At 42.1% G+C, this 26473-nt stretch overlaps 1 protein-coding gene across 1 annotated transcript in view; it reads left to right on the forward strand.

Moving 5' to 3' along the window:
• Positions 1 to 26473, forward strand: part of cdh4 (cadherin 4, type 1, R-cadherin (retinal)) — a gene marked incomplete at its 3' end in the record, with an annotated part of 190531 nt that overhangs the window by 80915 nt on the left and 83143 nt on the right. The gene's annotated exons all lie outside the window — the stretch shown is intronic.

Genomic DNA, 26473 nt, shown 5'->3' on the forward strand with positions numbered 1-26473 from the left:
CTTAGTTAACTAATGCTTAGTTATACATTAACTAAACACAAAAGTAAGTTAAGTCTTAGTTAAGGCATATTAAGGGTTACCTAAGCATTTATTAACGGTAAGTTAATGATGAGTTCATGTTAAGTTTGCATTTACGGGGGCGCCCTTAGCTCAGTTGGTAGGGCGTTTAGACAGCATGGTCAACATGAACTAAATGAGACCCTGGGTCTCAATGAGATTTTACCTGTATAAATAAAGGTTAAAAAAAAAAAAAAAAACATACCACACACTGTACTGTATATCTGGTGTTTGAGACCTCAAAGAGGCGAGTGGGAAGAGACGTGTAAAGTGGTGGTTCAGATCAAGCACTTGAGGTTTATTTTTGTTGGGTCTATGTGGTCAACCCCTATTCGCTGGTTGAGTAGAGAGAGATCACAGGAGAAGCATGTGTGATACATATTTCATTGACAACACTTTTTTCAAGCAGTTAACCTTGAGCTAAGAGCAGGGAAGAGGACGTCACAATAGGCAAAGATTTGTATTCATTCTTGAGTGTTATCCCTGATTTTGACCTCATTTCAGCCATTCTTTAACCGCCCTTTTTCTCTCGCATTAGAAAAACACACGCATGAGTTCTCTCTTCTCACCCACGACTCTTTTCTTTTGCTGTAGAGAGCTGAGTAGTCACATAATGTGAATGACGTTCCACAGTGAAAGGCAGAGAGCAGGAAGAGTGAAGTAATGAATGGATTAAAAAAGCAGATGAGAAAGTGCGAGTGGAGGTAGCGATAGGGCAAGGTCTGTGCGCCCTTGGTCCCTTTATGAACGCAGCCAGCAGGCAAACATCCAGTGGACCGCTTATAACTCACCAGAGCATACATCATTTACACAGCTCAATTCCTGCTTTTTTTTTATACATGTGCAAACATACCTGCACAGTCCAAAAGAGCACATGTGAGCTCTCTCCCTGTGTCTTCCTTGGCTTTAACAAGCTCCTTTCTGCAGTGTTGAGGTGTGTTTGGAGTCGTCTGATAGGCCTCCTCCATGTGAGAAGGCTGCCGGCGCATCCACTCCTGGCTTAATTGGCTGTACCTGAGGGCAAGGTGTGATTACGATAAGAGAAAAAATGCTGTGCTTGGCTGGTTTTAGGGTCTTCATCTATAGTCTCCGGATTGATTATGTTTTTTCTGCCAGCCGTGCAAATTGTTCAACCCCATCAACTGCACGGAAACCCACCTTAATGCTGTCTTGGCAAAACTGCAGTGCACATCTGCAAGCTATAAACCAGACAGTGCATGTTACTGCTGATTAAGCTACAATATTCTGACCACTGGCTCTCAGCTTTGAGCTCTATCAGTTGTGTGTGTGTGTGTGTGTGTGTGTGTGTGTGTGTGTGTGTGTGTGTGTGTGTGTGTGTGTGTGTGTGTGTGTGTGTGTGTGTGTGTGTGTGTGTGTGTGTGTGTGTGAGTGTGTGTGTGTGTGTGTGTGTGCGCACGCGCGCGCGTGTGTGTGTGTGTGTGTGTGTGTGTGTGCTCACAAAGTGCTTCATGCTTCATTTTTTACTTTTGCTTAGGGCAACAGTGATAATATTCTAAATAGTAGCCTACATTGTAAGTTAACATCTGTGTACCACATTATTATGTATCTTTATGGTCAAATTACCAAGGCTATAGCCTGTATCGCTGAGCAGTTTTGTAAATCAGTACTCCTAAAATGACACAATAATTAAAGCAACAGTTTGAAAAATGCACCCAATCCCTTTCTGGCCAAGAGTTTGAAGATTGATACCGCGCCCATGTCTGTATGCTAGCTCTGTAGCTGGAGCCAGCAGGTGGTTCAATTATCTTTGCATAGAAATATTAAAATAGACTCGTAGCCTGGCTCTGTCCAAACGTAACACAATCTATGAACCATATAACATATAACGTGTTAAGTAGTTGGTAGGTTGATTTTCTATCAGGTGGAAAGAGCCGGTATAGCTGTTTCCCCTGCTTTAAGTCTTTATGCTAAGCTAAGCTAACTGCTTGCTGGCCGCAGTGCAATATTAAGACAGACATGTGAGTGTTATTATCACTCTTCCCATCTAATCCTTTGCATGTAATAGCAAGAACATGTTAAACTACAGCTCCAACTATAGCTTAGATTTTCACATGTAAAGTCAATACCTTTTGCTCCACTTCCTGAAATGCTTTATGTACAGTCTCTCTCACCGTGTGTCTGTGTGTCTCCTCCCCACATCCCCTTTCACTCTCTCAATGCTTGTGCGTAGTGGTTGAGGCAGAAAGAGCAGCTAATGGGCTGTGAAATGTCTCCAAAGCTAGAGCAACACAGAAGCTATAATGTCTCAAAGCCCTTCTGAAGCAACAGAAGTGGCAAAGAACCTTGAGGAGCGCAAAGAAAAGAAACCGGGGAAAGGAAAACATTCCTGGTTTTCTGTGATGTGTCAGATGGGGCCATTTCTGTCAAACTAATTGTAGTGAAGCGTTCCTTCGTGGCCCTGGTGAAATGACATAATTGCCTGCTGGAATGGATTCCAGTGCTATATGTTGACTGAACTCTAGTAGGCTTTCCTTTTCCCATGTAACACAAGATCCTGAACGCAGCTCAACAATGTTCTGCCATTTGCTGCTTCAATCTCTCCAGCAACAGAGCACGGTACTTAGGAGGACAAATGCATGGCTCAGAGGTATTGACAGGTTAGCCAGAAATATTACATTTGCCAATTTTAGCCGGAGAAGTTGATTTATTTCATGGAACCTGAGAGCTAGTGAATGTAGTTTCACAGCTTACCTTATCGGTGCTAATTTAAACATTTGTTGATTTGAATTGTAGTCTACTTAGGAATCTGAGCATTTACTTTATTGCACAAAAGGGTCAATGTAAAATAAAATAAGACATGTGGAGATGTATGCATTGAATGCTCTTGCCAAAGACAAGCTGGCTAGAATGCAATTCTTGATCATTCACAAGCATTTTCCTCTAAAATGTGGTGAAGCATGCGACCCCTTCTGCTTCTCTTCCCCTTCCGAACCAATTAAAGCTGTTTTTCTGCAGCAGATCTCTGGCTGATGAAGACAGTCACTAAGAGCTCTTGAAGCAAAGTCGCACAGGACCTGTTTGGCAGATGGTTTGTGCAAGGGTATGTGCAAAGAGAGAAAAACAGCAAGGAAGGAAACAAACATGCAAGCATAAAAATGGCAGCCGTGTGTCTCCAGTGAGGAGCTCCTATTTTCTATCCAATTTAAGATTTCCAAATGTTCTAACTTTTCCTCAAGAATGCTGTCAAACCTGCAGGATGCCAGGGAAAACATAAGATCTTGTTCTGTGGAGGATTTCTGCACACCACCTTCCAAAAAAAAAAGTACTCACACAACCCCAGTCTCAGCAACAAAAAAAGAAGCAAAAGCTGCTGGGAGCTGCTTGATCTCCCAGCTTTGACCAGCTCTCCCAGCTGAATGGAGACAAGCTTTGCTCCGGCCTTTGGCTACAAAGGCTGAGACGGCAGAGAGTCATGGCACCGAGGACAGTGCCTAATGGCTACAAGTCGGGCTTTCCCCAGTGGATTACATGTTTCAAAAAGATAAGGCTCCATTTTTCTAAAGGAAAGAAAAAATAAATGAAAAAGAGAAATATATTTTTTTTGTGATGCAAATGGGAGCAGACGGAACACTTGCTTGAACCAATAGGGTCTAATGCTTTGTGCCGAGGTTCAGAGAATACAAACGGGGAAATGGAGATCATAAACAATACATAGACTCAGACCATATGTTAAAGCACCTGTAGCCACTTTTCATTTATTCCTGTTTCTGTTGGAAAAGCACATGCTGGTGAATTGCATTATAATATAAAACTTAACTCGCCACAGACACTCAGATAGTATAACTCTGCAAAGATGCAAATACAAGAGCTTTCATCGGTTGGTCATATGCTCAATCACCATTGTTTAAGCTCACTCTTTGGTAGATACTTACTTAACAGAACAGATCCAATGGAGTACAACTTTGACTAATTTGAATTGAAAATCATCTCTGTTGTCATGGTCTTGTATATCTCTGAACAAGTCCATGCTTGCAGTTCCGTACAGGCAAGTCTCTGTTAATTCAGCCATCGTGTATGCTTGACCAATTAGTTCAAACTTAATTTCAAACCCTCGAACTGGGACTAATGAAGGCACATTCCCTTGGGTTAATTCTTCCAGCGTTTTGTGATAGGATGAGGAACAGTAAAACGGCAGAGCACACTTTTGTATCTCTCTCTTACCAGTGGCGTTTTCTCCCGGAGGCCAAGGGAAGCCAGGCTTCCCTGTTTTTTAGGCTGTAGTTGTCATCCAATAAAAAAAAATTTATAAACAGTTTCGGTAACTCTTTGGTGCTGTGTTGCTGTCATTTCTTCCCCATTTTTCTCCTCTCATTGAGCATTTCACAATGCGCGAAACAGCGACCCTTTACATTTAGATTCTGAAGACGCGGCGAAACACGATACTGCACACTGTATGTCCGCGAGGAAGCCAGCCCGAGCTGGCATCCCTTGATGAAAAAAAGAAAGAAAGATTGACCAATCAGGTGAGGCTATTGTCTTGACACTGCCCTCCTGTGATTGGTCAGGAGGGTGTCATGAGGGTGCCAAGGGAAGCCACTCGGCCCTTGGCTTCACACCAATCAAATCAAAGCATCATTATCAACGTCACTGAAATTGAACAACAATAACAATAGCGGGAGATTAGCATGTTTGCATTGTTATCATATTAGCAAGAACAGTTATGGAGGGTGGAGATTTTGAGTATTTAGTAAAAAAATATTTTACCAAACTGCCAATTGAGGAGCCATTAAAAATCAAATCTGAGGGCAGGCCAATGCCTGTGGAGAGAAAGAAAGTTTATCGCACTTTCAGGGAGGAGAACTATGTCCGCACCGAGTGGCTAGCTGGTAGCGGCAATCTTAAGCTAATGGCCTTCCTCTACAAATAGTGAGTAAAATACACACCTTCTCCCGGCGCGGGTTAACTGTTCCCTTTACTGTCCGTTTAGCTATATGTTATGTTTTGTGTTATTTTATTGCAAATTGAGCCTTGATTAAGTTGCATTGGTATCCACTGAAGTTGTTCTGGGTTGTCTTAAGTGGTGTTGTATAATGAACATTTGGCCTAGTTCTTAAACGAAAAGGATGTATAGAAAATGTGTGTATGTCAAGCACATAACTGATTGTGTGAGTCGTGTCTCACGTGAACGTGTTGAATGAATTCAAATCTGTATTGGGCATTAAGCGGCTAGTTGTGCATTCCGGTCGGGGTGGGGGGTGCATTTATAATACAATGTATAATTTAATAAAACGATTAGGAGGTGTGTGAGTGAGAGAGTGAGTGAGAGAGTGAGTGAGTGAGAGAGAGAGAGAGCGAACGAGCGGTGTCGGACAGATTACAGGCTTGTGCAAGTCCTGGTAAAGTGACCAGGCGCTATAATAGCTCTTGTAGTTACATTGAATACAAGCTGCGACGTAGCCTACTCTTTTCTGTCCCCCACCTTCCAATAAACATGTAGATTAAAGGTGTTGTCTCACTTGGCTTCCTCAAAAAAAATCCCCACGCCACGCCACTGTCTCTTACATCATCACCTCCCACTGTGGGAGAGTTTTCTCTCTGCCTTTAACAACATCCCTTAATACTTTCCCTCTTTTTCTCATTCTCTCTGTCTTTCTCTCTGTCTCTATTACTCTCTCTCCTCCACTCAGTACTTCCAGGCACATCCTCCTCTTCTCTCTGCAATGAGCCTGGAAGCCGAGGAAGCATTAGGGGCCTGTGAGACAAGGCATGGTCCGGGCAAATCCCTGCACAAATTAGAGTGTAGAGACCGTTATTAAAGCCAATTTCCAGTGCCTGCTACCAACAGTTAAATTACAATGTCAGAAGAGAATGGGAGCAGTTTTTATTACCCCTATCTTCCCCCCTTGGCAGAGCTGTGCATCGGAGCGAGTGCAGCTTTATGGAACTGTGTCATTCTTCAGGATCTCAGGGTGGAATTATAATGTACTACGGAGCTGACGTTCGCATGAAGCCTGCCCTCAAAGAGACTCATGCTCATGATTGGCACCTGGGTACACAAAGAGCATTATCATTTTTCTGTCGGAAAAAGAAAGGCAGATTTTTTTTCTCCCGATGCTTAGCTTCTCAAAGGCGTTAGAAAAATACTTAAGTTTGCTTTCATGTGAAGTATGCTGAGGCGACTTTCTGTGGCTTGCTTTTAACTCTTGCATTTAGTTATTTCCTCTGTCAAATAGGTATTTTAGCATGAACGATTTGCCTGTCAGTCACATTTTCCTCTTAGCGTTCCTTACACACACACACACACACACACACACACACACACACACACACACACACACACACACACACACACACACACACACACACACACACACACACACACACACACACACACACACACACACAGACACACACACACACACACACACACACACACACACACACACACACACACACACACACACACACACACACACACACACACACACACACACGAAGATGATTCGCCAATGTGAGGAGTTCTGTTTGTGGGTGTCTATGCATGCCATTAATTTTATGATCAGTCACTTCTATAAGATTACAGTTGAAGCCAACTTCAGGCGGAGCATGTCAACATCCTAGCTGACTAAACCTGCTGAGTTACTGTTTCTTTGACATTTATTCTAACTGTACTTCACTCCGTGTTACCAAATTACTTCAATCGACCCAAACTTGACATGTTAATATCATTTGAACTCTGTCTGACTCTCTTTTTCTCTCTTGCAATTACTCCCATTTTGGGGGCAAATTTGGTATGTGGAGCACTTCTATTCTCACTGGGCCTTTTAGTGACATAACACTCTCGTGTAATTATTGCTCATCTACACTTGAAAGCAGAAACCACTAAAAGCATATTGCTGCAGTTAAGTTCTGTAAAGTCCAGTTTTTTGTTAATAAGAACAATTCCTTTGTGTGGTTTTAAAGAGCAGAGAGCACCTTCACCACAGACTCACATAGCTGCTTGTAGACTCTGAAGCCATCACACGGAACTGATCTATCTAGACAAAATGAATGTCTCTCTTCGCCTTCCAGTGAAAACAGCAGGACAGCACTGCCATGGGTACATATCAGTTGATTTACTACTGTCAAAAAGTTGTTAATATGGGCTTTCTCTTTATTAGGATAGGTTTTGTTATTATTTTGTTTTTTATTGTTTTTTTGAATTAACTTGTTTTACCCAGCTAGATCCATGATGGAAAAGCACAACACTTAACATTAACAAAAGGACATGCACTTATCACCAATAACCTGTTGTAGGTGTTTGGAAGCTTTGTATAGCAGCCCATTTTGTTGTGTGCCCAAAATGACCTAAATTATTGTCCTGTCCTCATCCCTCCATAATTTAATTTCACTCCATATCACCATGGATGGACCACAATGCTCCAATTCATTCTGAATTGATTTAACTGTTCCACACCACTGATATTTTTCATGTTTGCGGCCAGAGGAAAGACCGCATATTGCTGGCTCAACCTTTCTAAAACAGCATTGTGTACAAACCAGTGTTTTTCTTCACCCCTCTCTTACAGCTCCATCACTCCCGCTCTCACCCAACTTTGTAGATTAGCTGTGTGCGGCGTTAACGGAAGAATGAGGCCAGCTAGAATCAAACATTAATCAGCCACTGTTTTATAAGACAGAGGGAGGGCTTGGTTCCCCCCTCCCTCACTCCCTCCCTGCTGGACTTAGCCTGCCCTGTACCAGCGAATGTTAATGTGACTGTCATTAGTCATTTATGAGCTGGCCCACTGCTCGCTGCCCAGAGCCTGGTGTCCGGCCACACTGCAGGTGGACATCTGTGCCAAAGCATTCAGTGGTGACAGGGCCAGGTCATTTTTATTTTTATTTTTATTTTTTTAAAGAACATATGGACGGTGTTGTTTGAGTCTTATGTCTGAAATAAGACTCTGGTCTTATTGGACAGGCTGGCACTTATAAATATGTGTGTCACATTTACACATTTACACTATAGGTGATGTATAGACTAAGAAAACACAGCTGGAAAACAACACGGTCATCAAAAACCGAGAGGATCGCTTATTCACATGAGACCAAATGCAAGCTGCTCAATTTCTATTAAATGGGCAATTTGATGTGATGTATTCACATTTGGAAGCTGTAATTGGACATAAATATTGCTAAATGGCTTCCGTGGTGAGACTAAGCACCTCGATATGTGCAGACAGGCAGCTTGGAAGTGTTAAGAGCTGAGTGGGTTCTTCCTGGTATCCAGGACACAGAGCGCAGCAGGAGTCATTCTTATTATTAGCGACTAAAGTAACAAGGTGAGACACACTGATAACCCTTTCTTGACAGTGTGTGAGGAGTTGCCATGTTGGTTTTATTTGTGTTAAGAGTGTGAAGATAAAGGGTGAGGAATAAATGGTAAAATAGACTCCCCTTATATAGCGCTTTTCCCTGGATTTTCACAGACCCAAAGCGCTTTACATTTTTTGTACACATTTACCCATTAACGAAAACCGCCATACACCGATAGAAGCAGCTCCCACGCAGGGTGCTAGATATCGGGAGCAATTTGGGGGTCAGTTTCTTCCACATGTGGCGGGTAGGCAGGGGATCGAACACCACTGACCTTGCAATCCAGTGGACGACCGCCCTACCCGCTTCGCCACGGCCGCCCAAATAGGATAAAAGGGTCAGATTAGTTCAATGTGTGTTGCTGGTTTCCTCTTACCTCTGTGCCGCTGTGAGCTCGTGTGCAACGAAAGGTTTGCTTAGTGAGCAAAGTGACGTTCCAGGATACTGCAGATTGTCACGCGATCCCGGTTCTCCCAGAAGGCCCTTGCTCTTTGCCTCACCTTTCCCCCCCACGGCTCTATAGCACTTCAATGGTGTGAGTGGATACAGTCCAGTGAAGCCGTCACTAGTTCCCATGCATGTTTAATGCACCTGCTAGAATTACCACGGATGGCACTCTCCCGGCACATGTCAACATCTTTTTTGTGTTACTGTTACTGTATTTTCCCCCGCTCCATACAAATTGGTTGAGTCTGGGAACACACCGGGGAGCTTTGAACAGTGTTTTTACTTGCTGAATATTTTAAATATAATCAACCGAACAGTGGAGTAACTCAGCCCTATAACCGTCAGTGTAAGACATGAGGAAAAGAGCGCACAAACAGAGTATCATGTTTATTTTGAGAAGAACTCGCCCAAGGAGATTGTTTCTGCCTTCATGTCTCTCTTGCCTATGGAGGCTCATATATTTGTGGCCTGGGGGGGATTTTCAGCCGGCAGCAGGAAACAGGAAGTGTGCAGCCTGTGGCTAAAAGGTGGATACTTCTCAGAGAGTGTTACACAGCACACACACACACACACACACACACACACACACACACACACACACACACACACACACACACACACACACACACACACACACACACACACACACACACGTATACCTCGCTCCTATGGGAGTGCTAATCCCCGAGAGATGAAAAAGAGCCTCCCCACTGCTCTCTGATCCCCTGTGTCCTGCTGTGGCGCTTCATTTGGTGGCTGGTGGAGGGAGACCAGGTCTAGTTGATGCTCCCACTCACACCGTGTCCTTGACCATAAAGCACAGACGTGACTCAGGGCCAAGCCCCCATGCTGATCCAGAAGGTGCCCTATTAGAAATCAATGTCAGTTTGACGCCCCTTTCATTCAAGCTCTCTTTGTGGTGTGTCTGTATCGCTGTGGGGAAAAAAGAAAAGGGTCAGAGAGAGATAAAAAGGAAGAGAGAGAGAGAGAGAGAGAGAGAGAGTGTGTGTGTGTGTGTGTGTGTGTGTGTGTGTGTGTGCATACTGAAGACCCCTTCACACCTGTCTGACTCATGGTGTTTCCTCATGGGAAGACAGGTGTTAATGCTAGATTAACTATCTCCTCTTCATTATAGGAAAACAGAGTCCTCTGCTCAACCTTGATGCTTTGAAGTGGTGCAAAGAGTCCATTGACCATGTCAGTTGTTTTGCTCGTGTGTGTGTGTTTGTGTGTACTTGTGTGTATGTGTAAATGTGCAGTAAGTATAATCGCATACCACAGGACTACAAGCACAGCACAGAGACTGCTTAAATCAATGCACTTCAACATCATTAAATGGGGAGGAAGAAAGGGGAATATATTTTTCTGAACGCTGCTTCAACTTCCATGAGGATAAACTCAGTAATAGCCCACAAACACACACCCATACACCCATACACCCATACACACACACACCCATACACCCATACACACACACAGTGTACTGAGAGCTGCTGTGGCTGCTGACTGATATAGGTCTTTGTTGTAGTTCAATGTCATGAATTTTAACGAACAGATAATAAACCACAAGGGCCCTTATTCAGCACAACAGCACTTAATAAGAAGATTGTCAACCTATATCCTTTACATTTTATCACAAATACGGTCCAGATGGCTATCTTGAGTTCCGATTACATCCTTAATTATCTGCTTGACTGCCAGCCTAAATGGAGAACCTTTCTTCAGAGAAAGGAAATCAAAGAATCAGCAGTAAGGGATTGCTCAAGGTGTCCCCTCAAAGGTCTCTCTTTCCTGCATCTGAATGCCACATTAAAACCCACCTGTTTTTTAAAGCAAGGAGTGCATGAGAGCACCACAGTATTGTACTGTATATGTCCGCCTTCCTACTTTCTACAACATTCCTCTATTTCTCTCTGTCTGTGCAATTTTGTCTCTAACGTTTCTAGTATGGGCTTTTACTACAGACTCCATGTTTTGCTCTTAAAAGGAAGTGTTCAACAAATATGCTCGTCAGCTTTCTTTCCCAGATCAATACCACTTTCATGTCTACAGCAAACATGAAGTTATCTTAAAGTATAAATACAGGAAACAAAGTTAAACTGCCAGTCTGATGGTATCCATTTTCTTACATAACTCATATACGAAAGCTAATAAGTGTAGGTCTGAAAATGTTGAGCTATTATTTTAAGGCAAACTCAACTCAAAGCAGATCAGAAAACAGACAGACAAACAGACAGACAACAGAAGTCGGAACAGACTTCAGGGTAAATGTTGAATAGTGTGGAGTAAAGATCTAGTTGATTTATTATGTCAATTATCACCGTTCATTTCATAACACTATTTTGATGTATGAAAGTGCTCCCTACAGCACCTTAAAACAAGTCCAATGAATTTGCTGGTGCACCTAGCACAGCAGCTAAGTTGAAAGCATGCAGCCTAGTTTGAAACTTGTATCCCATTTTGCCTAGTAGGTTAACTCCACCTCCTGTCTCACCTTTTGCAGAGGAACACATTGTGCTGTGCTTTAACCTACTGCTAGAACAGGTGGCTCATGCAAAGAGACACCTTTGCCAGCTCATAAATAACAATGCTGAATGTTGGGGCCGTGTGTAGAACACATGGGGGTCACCTCCGCACAAGTAGGGCAGTGATGTCCACTGAGGATTGGTTCCTGCGTCCTCCCTCCGTCTGTCTATAGAAGTGGCTACCATCAGCAGGTTTCGGAGCATGGAAGCGTCTGGTTAATATTTAGGACGGCGCGCATCGAACATTATTCCCCCCCCCCCCAGGCTCTCCTCTCCTCTCCTTCTTTCATGGTGCCAGATATGCGACAGGTGTCTTTTTCAGCGCCGGATGTGATAAATGAAAGGTTGTTTGTTCAGAGGAGGGAAAATAAAATGCGCCCTGTAGGGCAATAAATGAAAACATGGCTCCTAGACATCTTGAACTGGATTAATCAAACGGTAAAAAGGTGCTCTCCTGACACCCAGTATGTGCAGCCATTTATGGAACACAATGCCACTATTATTTACTCATTAACCAATATGATTAATAGCACAGCATCACGTATGTTCCCAGATGTATGTGGTTCAGTGGGTTGCCTTTGCGTCTTTATCAGCAATTTTCTCCACAAACCTGCTGATGATTTGTAAAGGAAAAAAGAAAGAAAAAAAAATCTTCATTTTAATTTACAAGTAATGAATTCACTATGACGACTTGTGTTGACACATTATGTACCTTTGGATAATAGTGTCAACACATACAAAATGACTTGAGTGTGTGTGCGTTTTTGTCATCATTACTTTAGAAGTTAACAATGCTGAGACAGAAGGGCAGTGCTCTGGGTTGGCTGGAGGGACAGGAGACATGTACCTGCTTTCTCCTGAGACATTCATTAAGCAACACACAGTGTTCACATCACTGCTCGGGTCTGCACATTAACAGCAGATTTATATTTCATCTCATTCCTATGCAAGTATTTGCCTTGGCCTTGCAAAGGCAGATGCCTAAATCGTCTTGTCAGAAAGATAAAATAAGTACAGTTGTATCATCGAGGGTTCTGTTGTATCTGTGCTGGTTTACTATTGAATAGAAAACCAATATGGAAATAGAACAGCAAACAAAAGCAAGCAGACACACTGTCTGGTTGTCACAATGCGGTGATAATGAGTGAGTTATCAAATTGGACTTGCAATATATTTATCTCCTGCTGGATAAGTGCTCTATATTCAAATGTTGATGCCATATTATCAGCCTTGTACTTTTTGCATCTCTTATGCGGACATAATCGCTAGTTCACTGAAAAGTAAAAATTGCTTTTGAATAATTATAGAGGTGCTTTTTTTTGTCATAGAATTTGTGAAATGATTCATTTACAAAAAACATATTTTGGTAGTGCATTTTCCAACATTGCAATGAAGCCATACATAAAGTACATAAATATAAATGCACACGCTTGAACACACACAGATGCACTCGCCCATAAAATGCACCTACTTATCATGTCCACCCCCACACACATTCACCTGGTAGAACAGAGTGACCTCGTTCTGCCAAAACCCTTCAGTCATCCTCAGTGCATCACACATGCACACACACACACACACACACACACACACACACACACACACACACACACACACACACACACACACACACACACACACACACACACACACACACATTGAAACCGATACACACATGCACACACTCACTTAGCAGTGTTGAGTACAGGAGGAGAGAGCATGCTCCATGGGCGAACCTGTTAAGTGATTAGCTCAACATTGCAAACTGCCACACACACATTTATTTAAGCGCCCTCACACAACCCATATCATCTTATACTGCTTTGATGAGCGGGACATTGCCCTGAGACTGCAGCAGCTGTCCATCCCCTCACTCAAGTTAAAACAGGGTATTTTCAGGACGCAGTGTGCTGGGTAAAATGGATGTCAGGATAAGGAATTTATGATTAAAACATTTCAACAGAAATTGCATGATTGTGCACATGCACATGAATGGCTCATAGGGTCAGGGAAGTGCAATGGAGACATTTTGAAGAGCTTTGGCTTAATTCAAAAACGTGCACCCCTATTGTCCTGTCTCCATTGCTTCTCCTGACATGCACACACAAACATACTTGTGCACTTAAACCAAGTTGTCCTTGGATGAAAACCACAATTCGATTTCATTTCCAAATATAGAATATACAAACGTCACTCAGTTGACATATGCTGATGTTGAATTCACCGCATGCCTATTGTCATCTGAAACAAAAGATACAAAGACAAAAGTAATGGCGTATTGAGGATTCAATGTATTTCCACTTGTTGATTTAAAACTGGCTTTGCAAGGCATCTCTTGTTTGGCCCCCTCTTCCCTTTTGAGGGCAGGCCACAGTCTCTATAAACAATAGATGCAATTTTTTAATTACACAACTTAACCAAAGCCAAACACAAGAATTAGCTCATCTTAATGTTGAGCGGCTTTGGGTTCTACATATAGCTAGATATCTATTGTAACATAATGACATTGTAGCAGACAGTTCCTATAGTGTGGGTGGGAAGACCAGCAAAGCAATTAGATAAGCGCTCTCATGGACATCTCTTATATTTTATATTTATAAGTAAACATTACAAAAATAATGGGACAATGTTTGCACATACGTTGTCGCAGCGGATTCATTGATAGCCATGTTACATCACATTACACCTTGCAAAAGAGTTCAAGTCTAATAGTAAAAACCTGCTGACCTAAAAACCAAACTAGTGTTGACAAGAATGTGGTGCCTTAGTGCTAGTTACCTTGTTGTTAATGACAACCAAATAAACAATGTGGTGCCTTAGTGCTAGTTACCTTGTTGTTAATGACAACTAAATAAACAATGTGGTGCCTTAGTGCTAGTTACCTTGTTGTTAATGACAACTAAATAAACAATGGTTTTCTAGTATAATCTTTGTTTCAGGTCAACATGCAAACCAAGCTGAGTAAATCACCGAAATTATTAGTAAGAATGCTGTTCAACTGAGAGAATAGAATACCAACCCTGAAGACGAGGACATTGTCATGTCTTCAGAAGGAACTCGGCAGAAAGGCACATCAATCATTTTGTGCTCAACAACAGCAGCCACAGTACTACCGATTTATATTGATTGGAGACTAGAATGGATGTTGGGACAATATCTGGCTGTTACATGCCTTTCTCTATGTGTATTTATCTGTGTGATTGTGTATGTACGGACGTGAAGAAAAGTCCATGGTCGAGGGTTGTTTCTGCAGCCAGCATTCACAGCCTCTTGCACTGTTGCTCTCTCAGTGGAACGTGACACAGTATGTGGTCTGTGAGACACAAAGATATAAAGAAATTCAAACAATGTCTGATATCTGTGGCGTAGTGGTCTCTCTCTTAAGCTCTCCGTTGTCTGCACTGCACAGCCCATATCTTCCATAGTGTTTCATTCAGAGAATGGGCTGTGTTGATGCACATTTGAAGTCACATGGACTGAACAATAGTGTGGCCAAAAGGTGTTCACTAATCCTACTAATCATCTGTTAATTTGAGAAGGTGTTGGGTTAACACTAAAACAATATCTAGTCTAGATAAATGCAATGGAACCAATTGTTTTTTTACATATTTTGTATTAGTGCGTAATTAATAAAACACATTTAATCAAGTGGTACACTGGTGCATTAGCAGCCACTCCGGGTGTTATTTAGGTCTTGAAGTGCACATCTCACGATGAACATGATTGGCCTCTTCATCCCTCTTCTTCATGTCTATTTTTATCTGATCATCAGCTCCCTCTCTGCTGTCCTCGCTAATTTTCACGCTTTCTCCTTTCATTTTCCTTCTCTCGCTCTTCTTTTTATCTTCTCCACACATCTCTCTTCTTCCTTAATCCTCCTAGTCGTCCCTGCGCCCTCTTTGCTTTTCATTTCCCCCCTTTCTTGTTGCCTGCAAAAATGGTGTGACGCTCCCTGCACAGGTTACAGCAGTTTCTTGCTTTAATAAGTGTGACCTATTAACTGACAGAGACTTTTCACTGGAGAACCACTTGTCCTTAAATTATACATGATCACTCTCTCTCTCTTCCTCATCATAAGACTCTCTCTCTCCGTCTCTAGTGTCTTTCTCTTTATTTCTCTAACTAATGTGACGGTATCAGGTCAGAAATGTCACTTTTGAATACGATTAAAGCAAAGGTACAACAAACGAGGGAAGGAAAAGGATGACAAAACACATTTATCCACATTTAATCATTGTATCCAGCAAGTGCACTGGATACACAAAAACAATCAGAAAAAAACAACTTATTATAATTATTGCTGTCATATCCCCCACAGGTAAATGGGTGGATAGATGGCTAATTATGTGTTATTGGAAAGTGAATTCTAAAACCTAATTCACAAAAGGAGCCTTCAAAAGGTCAAACAGTTAAGGCTAGTGCACGCTGTTAACTCTGTGTATGTTCAAACACTCTTAGTTCACGTACGGTATATCCTCCCACATACTATATACTCTAATTTAAGGTTAATTGTAAAGATCACTGCTTCAGATTTAATTGAATGCTTGAGCATAATATCACATCTTTAATGCTTTCATTCAAAAAAAGTAAAAGCCTAACATTATTTATTTTTTGAACATACTCTTCAAGTGAGCAGTATTGCCTTTGTTAACTCACCTGCCAGCTTTAGCCACAAAACACATTTAAATTAACTTCTTCTAAGCATTTATTCTATTCACAGCAGCAGCTTTTAACATTCATTTCTGGTTAAATGAATAATAAAATAAAACAGATTTCTATAGCCTACTATTCCTGGTATTAGTATCCCTTTACTGCCACATTCTATAATCTTGCTACATTGGAAACCAGTTTCTATGTTTCAAGGTTGGCTAAAAATTATACTTTTGGTCAGGGCAAAAATCCAATCCTCCCACCGTCAAATGGCTAACAAGACAGCAATGTTGGACTGAATAATGGAGTGGAAGCAAATATAAGGATAGTGAGGTCATTCTAGCTGGGCTAATGAAATTCTCCTAGGCATAATTTATACTTTATGTTATGCTTTGGCTTTTTATAAACTTTATTATTATTAATCTTGTGTAGTTTTGGACCACAATTGAGCGATATTTTGTTCATCAGACCTGGAGGATGCACACTTATGCACACGTACAATGGTAAGAAAAAAGTAATGAAAACTTCGGTCAGCATGTCCACCTGCTAGAGGGCTGCAAGTCAATTGGCACTTTTCTTCAAAGGAAAAACATTCCCCGTGCTCTTAAGATTTGAAGATGAATTGTTCGCTTCCCTGCATTTGTGAAGGTCGTTATGGCTCTAAACAAAGGAATGTTCACGTTTCTTTCATGCAGACTTATGCCAAAGAAGTGCTGGATCAAACTCAATCGATGGAAGAAAAGACAAAAAAAGACAATTTATGTGTAGGTAATTTTGTAACTTTTGACAAAAAACTATCTTTAGCCTTTAATTTATGTGCATGAGTCATACACCCACGGATGATGCCGGTCTCTGTTTTATTAGAACCGGCAATGCTACATAAATACATGTGTAATATGTTTTATTCCTTGTCTTACAGAACCACACCTGTACACAAAGCTATTAATATGAATGGATTTAGCATCCAATCCTTATGGTAGGATGACGATCATTGCGTAGTGATTTAAGGATTGACACTATTGGGCCCAACTTCAGCGATGTTTGAGTAGCTCAGATATCCAGAATGGCCTTACTAAATAATGCCAGTCAAGGCCATTTTGGCATCTAATACCAAGAAACCTTCCATATGTCTCTCTGTGGGGGTATTCTGGACACGGTCCAACTGGAAGGAGACCCTGGGGCAGACCCAAAACTGCTGGAGGGATTATATATCCCATCTGGTCTGGGAACTTCTCAGGATCCCCCAAAGAGGAGCCGGAGGTCGTAACTAGATAGAAAATAAGTCTCATGCTACAACAACAATTCTGAATGGATGGATGAAAAGGGAGAGTTTAGTCATCAAAAATCAGATATGAAAAAGTGTGTTGTAAGTTATATAGTTAGTCATAGTCATAGTTCAAGAGACGTCCTTGTGCATTCACACTGAGGCTTTCTTTGCTTTTCGTCATTTGAATACGTGGAACGGTTCCACAAGAAACAACATCAGACGCATTACTCTGTTGCAGTGTTTTTAAAGCTGAAACATTTTCAGCATTTTAAAATGCTGAGGACGTTCTATGTTGCACTTCAGCAAGTGAATAGCTGATTTAATTTATACTTTTACCCCCTAGTTAGTTCTGCACAGAAATACAGCACATTGGTATGGAGCTTACACTGCGTATACTGGCTCATTTTGTGAGAATCAACAAGACTTATGTTACAGACTATGGATCTAAAAGATGTGCTGACAATATAAAAAAGCTCAGAAGGACATCTGGATGTGTGATGCCACTGAATGACCAATAACCTTACTATAGCTCTTTGAATAGCACTCACTAAAGCCACTATTGAGGAGCAGTTAACCTTGATCCCAGGGGTTTTCTATTGCATGCACATATTGAATAAAATGAATTGGAGAAGTCTTCTTTGCTCTGCATTCTTTATGGCTTTGGCCGCTCATGGTTAATATTAATAATCAGGGTTATAATGGTATTGTATCTACCAATTTAGTCTTGTATAACATATCTACAACTACTGAATTAAATGGATTGCAAAACATATTCATGGATCCCAGTGAATTAATCATTTCGGCTTTGAGGATCCCGTGACTTTTTAACGATCACCACAAGCAGGTGAAAGTGTACACTTGTATGGTAAACTATCTAACCTATCATCATCCAGCAGATGGATTGACACATACTGTATAAAGATGTTCATGCTAACGGCTTTGGTAATGGCCCTCCGAACGCTCCATGGTGAAAAACAGTAACGCAAAACACTCATTTAAAGTCTACTGCATCTCCAATGTCTGCACCCATTGTCTTTCGCACAATTATTCTCCCATAATCGCCTGCAAAATGGCCACCAACCAATCTGCAATCTGTTAGAATGAACACTCAATGTAGCACTCTTCATTTGGGATCTTAGTAAATCAGGCACTTAGTTTTTGGCATATAAACCAGTTTATTTTTGTTTTGTTTTGTTATTCTTTTGGTTTACACTGCTTTGGATAATCCGATGATATAATCATTTTTGCTGTTGTGTGGATATTGTGCTTTGAATCTCCTTCCTTCTTCTTTGCAGACATCGGCCGTGCACAACAATGCCCACAGATAGTTTAGACAGACACTGCATGGCTGTCTCTCTCCGTCCGCCCCCAAATTGCAGACGTGGGCTCTTTTCATAGCGGTAGCGATACATTTTTAATGAGCCCCGTATCTGGGCTCAGGAGGGAGAGGAGGAAAGCGCTGGAGCCGGCTAAAGTCAATTGCAATGTTCCTGGATCACTGTCTCTGCCTTGTCTCCCATCATACTTTCATTATCTCCCTCTCCTTCAATTTATTTTTATCTTTCGAATAACCAAAGGACCAGTAAATGAGGAAACGGTGAGAAAATAATCCATTCCTCGTCTGTACATAGAAACAGAGGAGAAGTTTGATGAGGCACGCAGACAGGGGGGAGAGGAACATCCACACAAAGGGTGTTCCGTTTTGTTTACAGCAGCCCAAAGATGGACCCATTCTTCCCTATTTTGCTCTGTGCGTCAGGCTTAAGGCGGTGGAGAGACCGGCGAGCGTTTGAAGACGAGAGCTGGGTGTGAGGGAGAAAGAGAGAGAGAGAGTGAAGGGCGGTAAAGGTGTTAGACGTCTGCACTGACAGCTTTCTCCTGCAAGTCTGTCTGACAGAGCTTTGTTGCAGCTCCCACGGCTTCACTGATGTCGGTGCCGCAGTAAGCTACACAGCCCCTGACCTTTTCATGCAACCCGTAACAAATATCCATCCTTCAAAATGGTGACCGCTTTTTTACCGTGACCTGCTCCCAGTGTGTTTGGATCTACATTTTTTAGTGGGAGAGAATAAGAAGAAGTGTTGGAAACAGACTGTCATGTGTGTGTTGACAGATGGCCCATGCTTTGTCAGTTAAAACGTCATGGCATAACCGGTTTCAAGGTATACCGCGGGTTTAAAAAAGTTGAGGTTTCAAAATCGCTATTATTTTCCGTCATACCGTTCTAAGATATAAGCGCAAGTTTAATAATGTTCAGAATATTCTATGTGTTGTTTCAATATAAAAAGATTGTGTTCAGCCGGGGAGTTTATTTTTATTTTTTTTATTTCAGAACCATGGTATTTTTGGTATTTTTTGGTAAACATCGCCAGAATATCATACCAGCCTGGTTTTTATGCTGCCCCCGGCAACAGATGCTGAAGACAATAACATAGGCCACTTGTGTCACACCGTGTTTCATGCACAGGACTGACTGTAATGGCCCGTGTGGGGATATTAGTTTGGGTTGTGTGTCAGCACTGTGGAAATTGGTTGATTTTTTGCCGCGTCATCTTCCAAACTAACTCTGACATATCGTAGCCGTAAACCCCATTCTGTCTCTCTCATTTCTCTTCCCCCTCTGCCTGACTCTCCGCCTGTCTGTCTGTCACTCTATCATGTCTTTTCTCTCCTTCTATTGCCATCTCCTACTCTCTTTGTCTTCCTTCCTGCTGTCACTCTAACTCTTCTTCTATTCTACTGTAGTTAAGAAAAAGCATGGAAATATATGAACAAACATGCCGGCTGCCTCCAAAATTCATTTTTCAAACCCAACGCTTCCTCCGCCCTTCTCCCCCAATCTCTCTGCCCTCCCTCCCTACACCTGCAATATTACTCCTCCGCTACACTCCCACACAGGATTAGGTGCTAAATGAGAAATGTATTGTTTCTCTTATTCACTCAAGTGAAAGAGTAATTGAGTTAATCCGTCTGGCTTCCGTCTGTTGGTGGGGAGCAGCAGAGATTGGGGCCTCTGTTGGCAGAGATGAAAATCATGGCTTTAAAAGACGGAAATAAAAATGTCACCACGTCTTTAATGACAGCCGGCTTGACATTTTCCGGCGAGCTTTTCATAGGAAATACTCATCACTTATTTTTTATTTTTTACTCCCTGTACAATAGAGGGAAATGCCATGTCGCTCCATTCTTTCTTGGAATGTCTATGAAATGTTATGAACACTTTATCAACCATTACATATCTAGTTCATAACATAGCAGATTGTATTTTCAAGATATTGCTGTCCTTTAAAGAGGACCTATGATGCTTTTTGACTTTTATGACCTATAAACGTTGTTATGATGATTCATAGTCATGCTTAACCATACTAAATTATCAAATAATGACTTACATGCATTTCGACGTATTCCCTGCTGACCGTCTGGGGTGTCTGTGCAGAGCACTAAACACTATTCTAGCCAGTCGAGAAGTCACGTCTTCAAAGCGGTCTACCCTTTCATAATTCGTGACGTCGCATAAAAATTTGTGACGTGACCACGCGGATGTTTCCATGTATGGTAATGCTGTCACTTCCCTGTTCGCGTCTGCCTCGCGCCCTCATAGGTCCATGCTCGCGCTTCCCGCCACTGAAAGTGTTCCGGAAGGAAGGTAACCAATCACAACGGAGTGGGGTTTGCAAGAGGGGGGGGAGGGTAGCGGAGATGGCCGATGCACAGGCGGAGGGAGCGGAGATTGCCGAAGCACACACACTCAAGTGTTGACAGGAAGTGCTGGATCGCCAAAATAAGAGAAAGAGCTTCCCGAAAATCAACATAGTTTTTTGTGATGTGATTCGTGTCAGGTTGCTCTATAGCAGTGTAAAACAAGAAATTAAGACCAGAAAAGTAGTATAATAGGTCCTCTTTAAGTAAAAAAAAAATAATATGAATTGTCAGCAGGACAGGCTTTGTAGTTTTTGAAGGATACACTGTAGTGGTGTAGGTGATGTAACTATAATAGGCCTCTTTTGATTGTATAGGAAAAACAATCCTAGCTTAATTATGTAGACTCATAACCGAAGATATGGATATCTGTCGTCACTCCACATCAACCCTGAACATACAGTATCTCACAAAAGTGAGTACACCCCTCACATTTCTTCAAATATTTCATTATATCTTTCCATGGGACAACACTGAATAAATGACACTTTGATACAATGTAAAGTAGCGTGTGTACAGCTTATATAACAGTGTAAATTTACTGTCCCCTCAAAATAACTCGACACACAGCCATTAATGTCTAAACTGCCGGTTACAAAAGTGAGTACACCCCTGAGTTAAAATGTCCAAATTGGGCCCAAAGTGTCAATATTTTGTGTGGCCACCATTATTTTCCAGCACTACCTTAACCCTCATGGGCATGGAGTTCACCAGAGCTTCACAGGTTGCCACTGGAATCCTCTTCCACTCATTCATGACAACATCACAGAGCTGGTGGATACTGGAGACGTTGCGCTCCTCCATCTCCTGTTTTAAGAAGCCCCAAAAATGCTCAATAGGGTTTAGGTCTGGAGACTTGCTTGGCCAGTCCATAACCTTTACCCTGAGCTTCTTTAGCAAGGCAGTGGTCATCTTGGAGGTGTGTTTGGGGTCATTATCATGTTGCAGTACTGCCCTGCGGCCCAGTTTATGAAGGGAGGGGATCATGTTCTGCTTCAGTATGTCACAGTACATGTTAGCATTCAATGAACTGTAGTTCCCCACTGCTGGCAGCACTCATGCAGCCCCAGACCATGACACTTCAACCACCATGCTTGACTATAGGCAAGACACACTTGTCTTTGTACTCCTCACCTGGTTGCCACCACACACACTTGACACCATCTGAACCAAATAAGTTTATCTTGGTCTCATCAGACCACAGGACATGGTTGCAGTGATCCATGTCCGTAGTCTGCTTGTCTTCAGCAAACTGTTTGTGGGCTTTCTTTTGCATCATCTTTAGAATAGGCTTCCTTCTGGGATGACAGCCATGCAGACCAGTATGATGCAGAGTGTGGCGTATGGTCTGAGCATTGACAGGTTGACCCCCAACCCCTTCAAGACCTGCAGCAATGCTGGCAGTATTCATACGTCTATTTTCCAAAGCCAACCTCTTGGTATGACGCTGAAAACGTGCACTCAACCTTCTTAAACTGGGCCGCAGGGCAGTATTGCAACATGATAATGACCCTAAACACACCTCCAAGATGACCAATGCCTTGCTAAAGAAGCTCAGGGTAAAGGTTATGGACTGGCCAAGCATGTCTCCAGCCATAAACCCTATTGAGCATCTTTGGGGCTTCTTAAAACGGGAGATGGAGGAGCGCAAGGTCTCTAATATCGACCAACTCTGTGATGTCGTCATGAATGGGTGGAAGAGGATTCCAGTGGGAACCTGTGAAGCTCTGGTGAACTCCATGCCCAAGAGGGTTAAGGTAGTGCTGGAAAATAATGGTGGCCACACAAAGTATTGACACTTTGGGCCCAATTTGGACATTTTTTCTTAGGGGTGTACTCACTTTTGTTGCCTTCAGTTTAGACATTAATGGCTGTGTGTCGAGTTATTTTGAGGCGACAGTAAATTTACACTGTTATACAAGCTGTACACTGACTACTTTACATTATATCAAAGTGTCATTTCTTCAGTGTTGTCCCATGGAAAGATATAATGAAATATTTGAAGAAATGTGAGGGGTGTACTCACTTTTGTGAGATACTGTATCCCTGTGTGCACAAATTTGCTTATCCCACCTAAATGGTAACCATGCCAACATAGCAATTGTGCCTAATGGATTTCTCTGCACCATTATTGCTGAACACACAAATAGTTATGGGGTGAATGAAAGCTTTTTTCCTGTGCACAGCAGAAAGGCTAAGTTCGGGTTCTACATGTCCTGGCGGAAAGATTTGAGTTTAACAGATGTAATCATTTTTAATAGGCTTATTGTTTCAATGACTGATTGAAAGTGAGCAGGGCTGTGTCAAAATTTGTATTGTGAGGTTCAAACCAATGTATTCTTTCTGTGTATGCACTTCAAGGCCTCTTCGGTGCCTACACCTGTGCTTTCAGATCCTGCTAGTTGTTTTGCCTGTCTGTGATATGACTCAGGAAATTTAACAAAGAGGAAACAATAAAACAGGAAGCTCAAAGGCCAGGGTCTAGCCTGTATTGATTCTCTTCAGTAGGCATAGAGACGAGAGAGAGAGAGAGAGAGAGAGAGAGAGAGAGAGAGAGAGAGAGAGAGAGAGAGCAGAAAGTCTGTGGGTGAATCCAAAGTGACTTGAGAGATTAATGACACAAGATAATATATACCGGTGTACATATTGAATCACCTTTCGAAGACAAACACTGGCCACTTGAAGACAACATGCATTGCATACCTTCAGTGATGACAGCACACATCCACCTGAGTAAATATACGAGTGGATTAGTAGAATAAAGTTTCTTGGAGGAGCGTTTGGCAGGCGGAATAGGACAAACAGGTGCTAGTGTTTAGAACTAGATGAAGGAGAAACAGTTCTGCCATGACGGTAAACATTCATTTGCTTGGATCTCAAAACCAGAAGAACTTTCTGAGGGAAGCGCTTTGGAGAGTAGTTAGCTGTGATTTAGCCAATCCTGCGCCACCTGTCTGGCTCCACATACATCAGCATTTATTCTCCCCTCCTATTCTCTCGGTTTTTCTCCTGGGTTTTTTCTGACAGTGATCAGGCGAGTACAGTTGGAGCAGAACTGAGCTGAACAGTGCTGACAAAGCCAAAAAAGGTTGTGCGCACTTGAGGCTCTAGAGGCAGGATCGATGCAGTGCCATCACCGTGGCCTGGGGGAACTGCTGCTGCCACCATCCTTCATACCGCTCTGGATGTCCTCATCTGCCTCTCTGTCACCCCTCTGCCCGCAGCAGGGACGGAGATTTACGCAGAGCGGACAGCTCAAGTCCAAGCATACGCTGTAGGTTAGCCGTACATCGCATGACACTATAGCATTGCTGTTGGCTATAGCTCCTCAGATGCTAAGCTCACCACAAAAAATGTAACACCTACAATGACAAATTGATGCTGGCAAGAAAGTAAGTCCAACTCAGCCATGGATTTGGCATGACTATAAAGTGTAGCAATTAATTAGACACTTTCAGTGAAAGCCCCGAAGCTGTGATAGCGGCACGACTGAGGCTGTTGAACACAGTCTTCCAACGCAGACTTTATTTACATGGTGATTAACAGTTTTTAAATGTATTTTACACACTTATTACTTCAAACACATATATTTTCTGATATTTTATTATTAGCACAATATGTATTTTCACCCTAGTGGTTTGTGAGCCTATTTTTGTGCACATTGAAACACTTTATAAAAAACTGTGATTTAACATTGACATTTTGGTGGGTGTGTGACAGCTTTCACATATATCTGTTTGGTGAACATTGTTGCTTTGTTTCAAGGCTTTTCATTCAGCTGGAGCCGGTCTCAAGAAGTAAAACCCAGAATCCTGAAACCTGACCATGGGACTGAAGTAAAAAGAGCTGTGTCCCACATTGTAATAAGTGCTGTTAAACTGCAAATGTAATAACCCTGCTTTAGGGGACAGGCCCTTGTTGTGCTTTTGCGTTGTGTAGTCAGCACTATTATTCCTGGATGTGTCTTCGGTTCTAAAGCTTTTGTTTGAGTGTAAACAACATTTTGCCAACCTCTCAAGGGCCCCAGAGTAAATTCTAGAAGCGGTTTGCCAGCCTGGCAACAAGCCATCAGGTTTTGGTTGCCAGATCGACAGAAGGGATGGTGTATTTTAATTGTTTGTAATGGGAGTGACAATGGTTCTCTGTAATTAAAGCCCATATTTGATTACAGAAGAATGGTTCCAAGAGCGATTAAACATATTTTACTTAATACAAACAACTTGTGCAGTCTTTTGTGTGTTACAGAGCCACACAAACACCTCACAAGCATACCGCAGAACGAGCGTTACTCCCAAGCAAAATATGAACAAACTTGTTTTAAACTGCACATATTCAAAGCAATCCATTGAATATGAAATATTTAAATAGATGGATTAAAAGTTTTTGAGATTTGAAAAAGGCTCTCCTTTTTTGAGAATATCATAAACAGTGTTGAAAACTGAGTCATCTGTATTCAACTATTTCCCCAGTTGCAGTACACTCTTCCTTCCGGTAATCAGCCAACTTATTTATTATTCATTATTTGTCTATTAGTCAGATCTGCGTTGGATGATGCTTGTCTCTTTTGTTTAAACGGAGCTGTCTGAAGATGGGTGCTGTGCTATGTTGTTTATGAGAGTAGTAATCCATGTAACAACAGCACGCTTGCTTGGGCAGAAGATTAGGTCTGACCGGAAAGCAAGGATTTGGATTTGTGGTTGAATGTTAATGGTTACGAAGTAGCTTGGGTGTAGCTGCACTATGTTCCGTAGCTCTCAAAACTGTACAGTAACTACATGTTGGGTATTGTGTAGTAGTTTTCTCCTGTTAAATTTTTTAGTTACATGAAAGTGTTCACTGCTAGGATGTATCTTGAGTTATATAGTAACATAGTGACTATAGGACTTCCCTATCAAACCCTACTCTTCATAAAACTAAACACTACACTGTAGCAATCTAACATACTTTTTCTATGTGAGTGTCCTTTATCTCCTCAGATAAGGACCAATGTGGTGTATACCTCCTGCAGAACTTTCACTTAAATTCCTGGTCATCTAGCAACCAGTGTTGTTGGAGACTGTGGCTCAGGTGGTTGAGTGGGTTGGCCAACGATCCAAGGGTTGGCGGTTCGATCCCCGCCCGGGCCACCTGTGTCATGGTTGTTGTGTCCTTGGGCAAGACACTTCACCCACCTTCACCGTGCCTTGAGTGAATGTGTATGATTGCTGTGTGTTTGAGGTGGTGGTCGGAGGGGCCGATGGCGCGGAATGGCAGCCTCGCTTCCCCAGGGCAGCTGTGGCTACTACCGTAGTTTACCACCACCGGTATGACTGTGTGTGAACGAATGGAACCTGGAACCCTGTAAAGCGCTTTGAGTGCCTTGAAAAGCGCTATATAAATCCAATCCATTATTATTACTGTTCAATCCTGAAACAAATTACTCCATGACATTCAAATGTGATGAACTCAACATTGCCTTCAAAGAGAACACATAAACCACTTCCACTATACAATATGAAGTGAGAGGGGC

This window comes from Ammodytes marinus, assembly GCF_949987685.1.
Source record: "Ammodytes marinus genome assembly, chromosome: 4".
Lineage (NCBI taxonomy): Eukaryota > Metazoa > Chordata > Actinopteri > Uranoscopiformes > Ammodytidae > Ammodytes > Ammodytes marinus.